Source organism: Pinus tabuliformis, chromosome 3_2 (genome assembly GCF_031772625.1).
Source record: "Pinus tabuliformis cultivar Carrire ecotype Pingquan chromosome 3_2, CPIR1, whole genome shotgun sequence".
NCBI classification, from domain to species: Eukaryota; Viridiplantae; Streptophyta; class Pinopsida; order Pinales; family Pinaceae; genus Pinus; species Pinus tabuliformis.
In genome coordinates this window covers 1,198,034,994-1,198,045,926 of record NC_142302.1, presented here as the reverse complement: position 1 = coordinate 1,198,045,926, position 10,933 = coordinate 1,198,034,994, and positions in this window count along the sequence as shown.

The following is a 10,933-nucleotide window of genomic DNA, read 5'->3' as shown; positions in this document are numbered from 1 at the left end:
AACCATACTCATTGAGCTAATTCAATAATCTGGGTTGGTCGGGGCCTAATTGGCCACCAGTTGGGTGCCACGTGGAGCCATCTGATTGGGCCATGTGGCCCCATACCATTGCGCCTCAATTTGCCGCTAGATTTGGTGGTTTCACCAAATTTAACCATGACTAAATCCATTTTCCATATTTAGCCGAGGTCTGTCAAATTTGGCTGCTAGTTTGGCTGGACCACCAATTTTACAACGCTCCAATTTTATCTAGTGCTTTGCTAAATCCTATCATTTTGCCATGCCTGACCACAACTTTAACTGAGCATAACTTTTGCATACGATATAGGATTGAGGCACCGTGTGCACCGTTGGAAAGATTGCGATAAGATCTTTGATCTGGTATTGGTTTTGCTGAGATGTGAAGACTTTTATTTTTGAGCCATTAGGGATCCACCTGGATCATTCCTCCCCATTGAAGAAATTTTGGTTTTCCAAAAGTATAAACTATACTTCAATCTTGATGTACATAAAAAATGTCTTTGACATACTACCTTTCCTTTCCTTCATCTTTGTACTTCAGAACTAGGAATGATGAAGCCAACACCTGTATCCATATGCAAATATGTAGTTGCCAATACATGTCCAAGTTGGAAGATTCCAAACAAGACCATACTTGCCAAGAGTTTATAAAACACTCATGGTAAAGTTTACTTTGATTTACAAAATAACCCATATCCTTTTCTATCCAATTATAAGGCCAAAATAACATTATGTTGCTTTCATAAGTGGTGTTATATACTTCATCACTTTTACAAGTTTTTTCCCATCTTTGGGGTCTTTAAAAAAATATGTGATTTACAATGATGGCCATGCTCAACTAATTAAAAATGATATCCATCTATTACCTAACCAAACTAATGGACTTTCTTTTTGTAGTTGGCTTCCTTGTTGAACGACTTCATTGGTTAGTTCCTTCACAATTGCTTTCAGAGGTTTTCGATACTTCTTTGGGCATAGCTTTGGATGGAGCTTCCAATTGTTAGATTTTGGTAGGATCAGATAGGTGTTCTAGTCTTGATTTGTGTCTAAGAGACTAAGGAACACAAGATCTCCAAAACCCAGAAAAGGTTTCATGAAATAAGCTTGCGAAACTCCTTAAGTAAATTAATTGTTCAATAATTCAAAAATGCCTAAGTCCAACTTCGAAAGAATTTTCCAGCAGTTTTCTAGTGTCAGAGAGACAAGAAAAGGGAGGTTGAAATTTTCTGTAGAGAAATCCATCTAGGTAGTGCGAGTTAGCCAGTATGGCTAAGTGAGTTGCTGTGAAGGGTTTGCTTCAATTTCCAAAGGCCAGAAAACTCATCTGGAAGGCAAAGCGAATTTTTCTAGAGATAGAGGAGGCTATATGGCCCTATTTGGGGATGGTTCATGGGTTGTATGAATTTCCCAAACTAGTAGTGCGAGCATGCAAGAGGGAGGCAGAGCTATTTTGTAGAGGAAAATTTTTTCTCCTAATTGTTTTGGCCATATTATTTGCCATTGTGTTATGAAACCAGCTCAAGAAAAGATAGAAAAGATAGATCAATGCCTTAGAATTCAGTCTCTTCGACGGGGCAACCTCCTTTACATTACATAAATGAACAATTCTTGGATGATTCAAATGACAAAACCTCCTTTCTATATATAGGAGTCTAAGGAGTCACAATATAATCCAGCCGACCTAACAATAATAATATAAAGCCACAAAAATAACAATAGAGGGATTCTATGGGGCACAATAATAACAATATGGGGGTAATAGGGGCACAACAATATTAATAAGGGGTATAACTACAATAGTAATGGGGTAATCACTAGTATTATAGGGACCCAACATGCCCCTCTCCTTCAAAAAAGTGTTGTCCTCAACGCTTGAGTAGTTCTGGATACTTCTGCATAAAATTCTCATCCTCCCATGTGGAATCTTCAGCGGATAAGTTCTTCCACTTGATAAGATACTCTAAAATTGAATGATTTCATAATTGTCGAGTTCTTGTTTCTGTGACTGCTTCTGGTTCCAATATAATTTTTCCTTCCTCGTCAAGTTCTGGCAATATTGTTTGAATTGGGAGCTTGTCGCCTATAACCTTCTTTAAACATGAAACATGGAAAACTGGGTGCAATCGAGAAACTGCAGGAAGCTCCAATTTGTATGCCATAGTACCAATCTTTTGCAACACCTTGTACGGACCATAATACTTTGGTGATAATTTATTATCCTTCTTAGCTTGCTTGAGGGACATTTGCTTATATGGTTGTAGCCGTAGGAATACCCAATCACCTACATCAAAACTTCTTTCACTGCGATGTTGATCTGCCTGTTGTTTCATTCTATTTTGTGCCAACACGAGGTTATCCTTTAAGAGTTGGAGGACTTGTTGTTGATGTTCGATGTGATGTTCCACTGCCTGAACCTTAGAATTTTCTCTTAAATATGATGTGATGGATGGTGGTTGATACCCATAAAGTGCCATAAATGGGGTCATTTTTGTTGCTGTATGGAAGGAAGTGTTATACAACCATTCAGCCAGAGGCAACCATTTGACCCATTGTGTCTGTTTATCAGATACAAAGCAACGAAGATATCCTTCCAAACATTTGTTTACTATCTCAGTTTGCCCATCAGATTAAGGATGATAAGATGAGCTATGAGCTAACTGAGTACCAAGACAAGAAAATAATTCTGTCCAAAAATTTCCAGTGAAAATGGGATCTCTGTCACTTACAATAATCTTCGGGTTTCCATGTAGCTTTTGAATTGTTTCCATAAATGCAGTAGAAACTGTACTAGCTTTAAATGGATGTGATAATGCACAAAAGTGTGCATACTTGGTAAGTCTGTCAACTACCACCATGATGACACTCTTTCCCTCAGACTTGGGTAAACCTGTGATAAAATCCATTGAAACCTCCTCCCAACGTTGGCTTGGAATGGATAAAGGTTGTAATAGACCTGGTGTCTTAATTGTTTCCACTTTATTTTGTTGGCAAACCAAACATTCCGCCACAAACTTTTGAATATCTGATTTAAGGCCATCCCAAAAAATTTCCTTCTTAACCCTGTGGTAAGTTTTTAAAAATCCTGAGTGCCCTCCTAAGGGAGAAGTGTGCAATTCCATAAGAATCTTTTGTTTTAGCTGGGAATTCTTACAAAGGTATAAGCGATCTTTGTACCATAACGAATCATTTTGCCAGCTAAATGTATCAGACGTACTGGAATCTTGTTGTAACTTTCAAATAAGTGCCCACACTTCTTCGTCATTCTTCCATTCCTCCCTTGCTTCGTTTATCCAATCTGGTTGGATAATAGAAATGGCGCACAACAATGCTTCCACATCCTCATCCTTTCTTGAGAGTGCATCTGCCACCACATTTTGCTTCCCTTTTTTGTAGATGATTTCAAAGTCATAACCCAACATCTTTGTCACCCACTTTTGTTGCTCTTCAGAGGATAATCTTTGTTCTAAAAAGTATTTAAGGCTATCATGATCTGTTTTTACCTTGAAGTGCCTTCCCATTAGGTAGGGTCGCCATTTCTTAAGTGCATGGAGTATTTCCAACATTTCCTTCTCATAAATAGCTTTGCTTAAAAACTTTCCCTTGATTGGACGACTTTCAAAAGCAATGGGTCTTTCATCTTGCATTAGAACAGCACCAATTCCATTTCCTGAAGCATCACATTCCACAATAAAGGTTTTCGTGAAGTCCGGTGTAGCTAAGACCGGTGCTTGGCACATTGCCTCTTTAAGATGTTCAAAGGCCTTTGTTGCTTCCGGAGTCCATGAAAATGCATCTTTCTTCAATAATGTTGTTAGAGGTGCTGCTATTCTCCCATAATTCTTAACAAACTTGCGATAATACCCTGTCAACCTGAGAAATCCTCGCAGATGCTTTATGGATGTAGGGATTTTCTGTTAGGCCCCTATACTACTAGTGTAACCCCTTATTGTTATTAGTATAACCCATTTATTATATTGATGTACCCATGTAGTGCCCATATTGTTACTATTGTGCCCCATAGAAGCCCACTATTGTTATTATTGTGCCCTTACATTATTATTGTTATGTCGGCTCTGATTATGTTATAACCCCTTAGACTCCTATATATAGAAAGGAGGTCTTTTCATTTGTATCATCCAAGAATTGTTCATTTATGTAATGTAAAGGAGGTTTCCCCCTCGAAGAGACTGAATTCTAAGGCGTTGATCTATCTTTTCTATCTTTTCTTGAGCTGGTTTCATAACATTTGGTATCAGAGCTTTGGATTCTAGGGTTTCGCTGCTCCAAACAGGTCATCGTGGAATTTTCGCTATAACTTTTTTTCTGTGACGTTTCAGAAGTCACAAAAAAACCCATTTGAGAAGAAATCACGCTGAACCTTGGCTCTGAATTTCAGATATTTTCGCGCGATATTTGCAGAGATATGCTCCGAGGAAGTTGGTCTTTTCACAGACTCCTGAATTACATTCAAAACAAGTGACTTGGGAAAAATCGTCATAACGTTCTCTCTGGGGATCAGATTGAAATTTCGTAAGAAGGTACAGAAAGAGGATGGATTTCAGTTTCTTTTATGCATGTTTCAGATCCAAAGGTCGAAACAGTGACTTGTGGCACGTCGTACAAGTTCGCTTTACTGAACTAGTCTATAAGCAAGTCACTGTGGGAGATTTCACATAACTCTTCCTTGGAGAATCCAATTTGGGTCAGACTTGTGGCATTGGAAAGAGGACACAGAGGGCTACTACAACTTAGAAATTCAGAACTAGATGATTTGAAAGTTCAGAGATACATCAGAGGCAATATCGAGCTCCTAAAATCAAGAAAAAGCAAGATGAGGAAGTTTGATGGCAAGGATCCGGTAAATTGGATACTTCAGATGGAGCAATATTTTGATCTACATGGTGTACAACTGTTACAAAAGGTATGTATTGCATCTTCATATTTAGAACCAGATCAATTTTTATGGTATGAAGGGCTTTGTTCTCGTAAAAAACTTGTTATGTGGTCAATTTTCACGGAGGAAATGATAGCACATTATGAGGATACAAAGAGCAACACCTTCTTTAGAGAAACACCACAACAATTGGAAAGAGTAAAAGGGCTTTGTGACATAATGGAAAGAAAAATTATGGAAACCAGGAAGCATGCCCCTCTCAACTATAAAGATGGAAGTGTTGTTTCTCCCAGCCTTTCACAACCTACAAGGGTTACACCACAACAATTGGAAGAAAAAAGAGAAAAAGGGCTTTGTTACAATTGTGATAGCAAATGCACTAAAGGTCATAGGTGTGCTGAGAAGAAATTATTTTACATAGAATATGAAGAGGAGGAAGAAAAGGATCAAGAAACATCAAAAGAAGAGGATATACGCCAGGACACCACCCGAGAGAAAGAAGAAATGAATCAGACTATATCTTGTAAAGCATTGGCAAGAATTACCACTCCTCAAACTCTCAAGATAGAAGGACATATCAAGAAGAAAAAGGTGCAAGAAGTGAAAGATCACATCGAGAAAGAGGAAATGAATCCAACCATATCTTGTAATTCAATGGAAGAAATTACCACTCCTCAAACTCTCAAGATAGAAGGACACATCAAGAAGAAAAATGTTCAAGAAGTGAAAGATCACATCGAGCATCAAGAAATGAATCCGACCATATCTTGTAAAGGACTGGAAGAAATTACCACTCCTCAAAAGATAGAAGGACATATCAAGAAGAAAAAGGTTCAAGTAGAGAAAGATCACATCGAGCATCAATAGCAAGTTCTCCAACTTTTAAAGGATAACGCCACTTCGGTGCAAAATCAAACGAAACAACAGGTAGATCAACATTGTAGTGAAAAATGTTTTGATGTAGGTAATTGGGTATTTTTACTGCTACATCTCAAGCAAGCTATTTATGAGAAGGAAATGTTGGCAATACTACATGCACTTAAAAAATGGCGACCTTACTGAATGGGAAGACTCTTCAAGGATGAGGATGTGGAAGCATTGTTTTGTGCTATTTATATTATCCAACCAGATTGGAGAAATGAAGCAAGGGATGAATGGAAGAAGGACGAAGAAGTATGACCACTTATTCAAAAGTTGCAAAAGATCCCAATTCAAGCAATATTGCCAGAAATTGAAGAGGAAGGAAAAATCATATTGGAACTTGGAGCAGTCACAGAAACAAGAACCCGACAGCTACGAAATCGATCAATTTCAAAGTATCTCATCAAGTGGAAGAACTTACCCGCTAAATATTCCACATGGGAGGACAAGAATTTTATACAGAAGCATCAAGAACTACTCAAGCGTTGAGGACAACGCTTTTTGAAGGAGAGGGGCATGTTAGGCCCCTATACTACTAGTGTAACCCCTTATTGTTATTAGTATAACCCATTTATTATATTGATGTACCCATGTAGTGCCCATATTGTTACTATTGTGCCCCATAGAAGCCCACTATTGTTATTATTGTGCCCTTACATTATTATTGTTATGTCGGCTCTGATTATGTTATAACCCCTTATACTTTATATATAGAAAGGAGGTCTTTTCATTTGTATCATCCAAGAATTGTTCATTTATGTAATGTAAAGGAGGTTGCCCCCTCGAAGAGGCTGAATTCTAAGGCGTTGATCTATCTTTTCTATCTTTTCTTGAGCTGGTTTCATAACATTTTCCATTCCTTAATGGCTTTAATTTTGCTAGGGTCTACCTTAACTCCTTCATGAGATACAATATGACCCAAATATTCAACCTCCTGGACTCCAAAGAAACATTTGGATCTTTTTGAATATAATTGTTTCTCCTTCAATAGTTGTAGCACCCTGTCAACATGTTCAACATGATCCTTCCAAGACTTGCTGTAGATTAGTATATCATCAAAAAATACTAACACAATTTTTCTAAGGAATGGTTTGAAAATTGAATTCATCAAACCTTGAAATGTTGAAGGTGCATTGGTAAGGCCAAAAGGCATGACCAAAAATTCATAATGACCCTCATGAGTTCTAAATGCTGTTTTCGGAATGTCTTCAATCTTCATTCTGATTTGATGATATCCTGAACGGAGATCCAACTTGGTGAAGTAAATTGATCCATGCAATTCATCCAGTAATTCATCAATGACAGGAATGGGGAACTTATCTTTAATAGTGAGCTTGTTGAGCTCCCTATAATCCGGACACATGCACCATGATCCATCCTTCTTGTGCACCAATACTACTGGAGCAGAGAAAGAACTTTGACTCAGTTGAATTATACCAGCCTCTAGCATTTCTGCAACCATACGTTTAATTTCACTTTTTTGGACATAGGGATATCTGTACAGCCTGATGTTTGGAGGAACACTTCCTGGAATCAGATGAATAGCATGATCATGATCACGCATAGGTGGGATACCTTTGGGAGTCTCAAATACCTTGGAATGGTTGTCCAGGACTTTTTGGAGATTTGGAGAAATAGATGATTCCGATGTGGAAACATCTAGTGAGCATAATTGTGCAATTACACCTCTTTGCTCCTTTTTTAGAAGCTTTGTCATACCATTAGAGCTGATTATCTTTCCTGGTTTCCCTGCAATACCCCTTAATTCAACTTCCTTACCTTCCGTAGAAAATTTCATGAAAAGTTCTTGAAAATTAAAGGATATTGTACCCAGGGATTGTAGCCATTGGACTCCTAGTACAACATCAGCACCTCCCATTGGAATAGAAAGCATTGGGCTAGTCAATACATATTCTCCCATGGATAGCTTGATATTATGGCACTTTCCAGAGCAATTTATTGTTCCTCCATTTGCAATCATCACTTGACACTCTGGTGCTGGATATAGGAAGCAATTCAATTCTTTTGCTACCTTACAATGAAAAAAATTGTGGGTGCTTCCTGAATCAATCAAAACTATTACCTTTTTCTTCTTGATTTGTCCTTCTATCTTGATGGTTTGAGGAGTAGTAATTCCCGCCAATGCATTACAAGATATGGTCGGATTTATTTGTTCTTCATCTAGGCTTTGTTCCTGGAGTATATCCTCTTCTTTTGACCTTTCTTGCTCCTTTTCTTCTTCCTCTTCACAATCTATGTAGAATAATTTCTTCTGAGCACACTTATGACCTTTAGTGTATTTGCTATCACAACTGTAACAAAGCCCTTTTGCTCTTTTTTCTTCCAATTGTTGTGGTGTCAACCTTATAGGTTGTGGAAGGCTAGGGGCAACAAAACTTCTGTCTTTATAGTTGTGAGTGGTATGCTTCCTGGTTGCCATAATTTTGCTTTCCATTTTTCTTGCTAACCTGAATGCCTTCTCTAATGAATCAGGTTCCCAAAGGTGAACATCATGTTGGATATTATCCTTTAAAGACCCTATGAACACATCAATCCTATGCTCCTCTGGAATATCTTTTACCCTTATGTTCAATTTTTGGAACTACTCAATGTGCTCCATTATTGAACCCTTTTGTTTGAGACTTATCAATTGGCTAAAAAAAGTGTTGCTTTTTGTATCCTCATAATGTGCTACCAATTCTTCCATAAAAATTTCCCAAGTGATAAATTGTTTACGAGAGCAAAACCATTGATACCATACAAACTGATTTGGTTCCAAATATAAAGTTGCCATACGTATCTTTTGTGTGTTTTGCACATTATTGAGATCGAAGAATTGCTCCATCTGTAATATCCATGTGGCAGGATCCTTACCATCAAACTTCCTCATATCGATTTTTGGAATATGGTGAGTCTTCGATCCAACATTAGCATCTATAGAATCATGATTAACATTTTTTTTATTCTCATCATGAGTTTCCTTTAGTACCCTTTCACCCTTAGTGCCCATTTCTTGTAGCAACTTATTCACATTTACCTTCAATTCGTCCATGTCTGTCTTCAAATCTATCTTCAAATCATCCATCTTAGCTTCCATGTCAATCATATTAGCTTCTACGCCTTTCTTTAAACAGTCCATCTTAGCTTCTACACCTTTCTTTAAACCATCCATCTTAGATTCTGTTCCTTTTTGTGTAAGGGACAGTTGTTGCACTTGGTCCTGTAATTTTGATATATCATGTTGCATTTCTTCCTCTTCTTCATGAGTCATGCTAGAGCTTTCAGGTTCCTTACTAGGTGTTTGCATTTTCTTTCCTCGGGGCATCAGTTACCGATAATAATGCTCTACTATGCCCTTTGAATTCCTTCAAAATAAATTTTCAAACCAAGCTTAAGCAAAAATTTAAGAAAATCTACACACCTTTTTTCATTTTGTAGGAGCTCGATATTGACTCTGATGTATCTTTTTACCTTCCAATCATCTAGTTCTAAATTTGTGAACTATAGTAGCCCTCTGTGTCCTCTTTCCAATGTCACAAGTCTGACCCAAATTGGATTCCCCAAGGAAGATTTATGCGAAATCTCCCACAGTGACTTGATTATAGACTAGTTCAGTAGAGCTAACTTGTATGACATGCCACGAGTCACTGTTTCGACCTTTGGATCTGAAAAACGCATACAAGAAACTACAGTCTGTCCTCTTTCTATACCTTCTTACGAAATTTCAATCCGACCCCCAGAGAGAAAGTTATGACGATTTTCCCAAGGTCACCTGTTTGGAATGTAATTCAGGAGTCTGCAAAAATACCAAATTCCTCAGATCATATCTCCACAAATATAGTGCGAAAAACTCTGAAATTTGGACCCAAGGTTCAGTGCAATTTCTTCTCAAATGGGTTTTTTTTGCGACTTTTGAAACATCACAGAAAAAAAGTTATAGTGAAAATTCCACGATGACCTGTTTGGAGCAGCGAAACCCTAGAATCCAAAGCTCTGATACCAAATGTTATGAAACTAGCTCAAGAAAAGATAGAAAAGATAGATCAACGCCTTAGAATTCAGCCTCTTCGAGGGGGAAACCTCCTTTACATTACATAAATGAACAATTCTTGGATGATTCAAATGACAAAACCTCCTTTCTATATATAGGAGTCTAAGGAGTCAAAATATAATCAAACCGACCTAACAATAATAATATAAAGCCATAAAAATAACAATAGAGGGATTCTATGGGGCACAGTAATAACAATATGGGGGTAATAGGGGCACAACAATATTAATAAGGGGTATAACTACAATAGTAATGGGGTAATCACTAGTATTATAGGGACCCAACACATTGAATTGCTAGCTAGTAATCCAGATATTGTACTAAGATTTTTACTACACAAAAATAAAATAAACCCTCATCTGCTACATTTGGTTTTTCCCTCAGGGTTTTCTAGGGACTTTTTAGTCCAAAAATAATTGTGTCAATTTTTATGTGTGTGCATTTATTTCTTAGTTCCTAATTTTACTTCTGTAACATAATTTTTATTGTGAAGAATTGCAATGTGATTTATTCGTTATTTTCCGTATAACAAATAAACTGCTAGTATGTTAGGAGAAAAAATTCCAGTTGCTGTAGTTCAAGGAACTTTCACATAGTATTAGAGCATTGAAGATCAGATCAAAATCTTAGAAGAGAGAGAAGTAGATTTGTGTAGGTTCAGAGGGAGATTTGAGCACAATTTATCTAGATCTAAGCAGGCCAACCAGGTAGTGTGAATTGCTAGCCAGAAAAATCAATTTCTAGAGGCATAGTCCAGGAAACGTTTGATTTTCCCAGAGTAGAATTCCAATAGGAAGTGGCTTTTCTAGATAGAGGGTTTCAGTGAGAAAATCAGTTAGTTCGTTGAGCAGATATGAGAGTAGAAGTTTTGTAATGAGGGTTTCAACTGCAAATTTGTGCAGGGGAAGGAAGAGAAAAGCACACCGAAGAGGGTTTTCCAGAATTTCTTAGAGGGTTTCCAGATCCATTTTTCAGGAGGAGATCCAATATTTCCAGTTGTAGTAGGTTGTATTGTTTTTTTTTCTTCAGTGAGCCACTATGAGCTT